This window comes from Aegilops tauschii, chromosome 7 (genome assembly GCF_002575655.3).
Source record: "Aegilops tauschii subsp. strangulata cultivar AL8/78 chromosome 7, Aet v6.0, whole genome shotgun sequence".
Lineage (NCBI taxonomy): Eukaryota > Viridiplantae > Streptophyta > Magnoliopsida > Poales > Poaceae > Aegilops > Aegilops tauschii.
Genome location: NC_053041.3, coordinates 507,587,698 through 507,590,236, shown reverse-complemented (window position 1 = coordinate 507,590,236; position 2,539 = coordinate 507,587,698).

Here is a 2,539-nt window from a genome sequence, read left to right as displayed (position 1 = left end):
TGGGAATGCAATGCTCCATGCCGGGTTCGCCACAGCCCGGTCCAGTCGTACTCTGGTGAAAGTGCCTTCAGTCACCTTTTTTCGAAGGTCCAATCGGTACCTGTATAGCCAATATCCGACAGGCCACAGGTGTCAAGTGCATCCCGGAATCCGTCCATCTGAGCCTGGCTCCGCATCCCCACTCCGTCATGTTCATGCCCATGAAGCACTTCGTTAAAATCACCGAGAACCACCCAAGGCACGTTGGAGGATCCAACAATACCTTGTAGTGTATCCCATGTATTGTACCGCTCGCTCCCCTGAGCTTCGCCATACACGAAAGTGACTCTAGTTTGTATATCAAAGAGCTCGCCCACCAAGGCATTAATATGATACTTCAAGTACCCTAAAATTTCAAGCTTTATTTCCTCATTCCAAAAAATTCCAAGGCCTCCGCTTCTACCGGAGCTACTAACAGCAAAACTTTTATTATAGCCTAAAGTTACCGCCATATTCTCCACCCTGGAGCCCTCGATTTGAGTCTCAACAATGCATAATATCGAGGGGGCAAATTGCCTCGCTAGATCGCGAAGCTCTTGAACTGTCGCGGGTTTGCCAGCCCCACGACAGTTCCAACATAAGTAACTCATTGCGCTCGGCGCGACTCCTCTAGGGAGCCCGCCAAACGCGCATTAGATGGGTTGTTGCTGGTGTTGGAAATATGCCCTAGAGGCAATAATAAAATGGTTATTATTGTATTTCCTTGTTCATGATAATTGTCTGTTGTTCATGCTATAATTGTATTAACTGGAAACCGTAATACATGTGTGAATACATAGACCACAACATGTCCCTAGTAAGCCTCTAGTTGACTAGCTCGTTGATCAATAGATGGTTATGGTTTCCTGACCATGGACATTGGATGTCATTGATAACGGGATCACATCATTAGGAGAATGATGTGATGGACAAGACCCAATCCTAAGCATAGCACAAGATCGTGTAGTTTGTTTACTAGAGCTTTTCTAATGTCAAGTATCATTTCCTTAGACCATGAGATTGTGCAACTCCCGGATACCGTAGGAATGCTTTGGGTGTACCAAACGTCACAACGTAACTGGGTGGCTATAAAGGTGCACTACAGGTATCTCCGAAAGTGTCTGTTGGGTTGGCACGAATCGAGACTGGGATTTGTCACTCCGTATGACGGAGAGGTATCTCCGGGCCCACTTGGTAATGCATCATCATAATGAGCTCAATGTGACTAAGGAGTTAGCCACGGGATCATGCATTACGGTACGAGTAAAGTGACTTGCCGGTAACGAGATTGAACAAGGTATTGGGATACTGACGATCGAATCTCGGGCAAGTAACGTACCGATTGACAAAGGGAATTGTATACGGGATTGATTGAATCCTCGACATCGTGGTTCATCCGATGAGATCATCGTGGAACATGTGGGAGCAAACATGGGTATCCAGATCCCGCTGTTGGTTATTGACCGGAGAGTCGTCTCGGTCATGTCTGCATGTCTTCCGAACCCGTAGGGTCTACACACTTAAGGTTCGGTGACGCTAGAGTTGTAGAGATATTAGTATGCGGTTAACCGAAAGTTGTTCGGAGTCCCGGATGAGATCCCGTACATCACGAGGAGTTCCGGAATGGTCTGGAGGTAAAGATTTATATATGGGAAGTCCTATTTTGGCCACCGGAAAATGTTCGGGATTTTTCGGTATTGTACCGGGAAGGTTCTAGAAGGTTCCGAAGTGGGGCCCACTTGCATGGGGGGACCCACATGAACGTGGGTAGTGGGGGCAAGGCCCCACACCCCTGGTCAAGGCGCACCAAGATCCCACCTTAGAAGGAATAAGATCATATCCCGAAGGGATAAGATCAAGATCCCTAAAAAAGGGGATAACAATCGGTGGGGAAGGGAAATGATGGGATTTCTTTCCCCCACCTTTGCCAACGCCCCAATGGACTTGGAGGGCAAGAAACCAGCCCCCTCCACCCCTATATATAGTGGGGAGGCGCATGGGAGCAGCACCCCAAGCCCTGGCGCCTCCCTCCCTCCCGTGACACCTCTTCCTCCCCGCTTGCGCTTGGCGAAGCCCTGCCGGGATCCCGCTACTTCCACCACCACGCCGTCGTGCTGCTGGATCTCCATCAACTTCTCCTCCCCCCTTGCTGGACCAAGAAGGAGGAGACGTCCCCGCTCCGTACGTGTGTTGAACGCGGAGGTGCCGTCCGTTCGGCGCTAGGATCATCGGTGATTTGGATCACGACGAGTACGACTCCATCAACCCCGTTTTCTTGAACGCTTCCGCTCGCGATCTACAAGGGTGTGTAGATGCACTCCTCCCCTCTCGTTGCTAGCATCTCCTAGATTGATCTTGGTGACACGTAGGAAAATTTTGAATTTCTGCTACGTTCCCCAACAGTGGTATCAGAGCCAGGTTTATGCGTAGATTCTATGCACGAGTAGAACACAAAGTAGTTGTGGGCGATGATTTGTTCAATTTGCTTACCGTTACTAGTCTTATCTTGATTCGGCGGCAT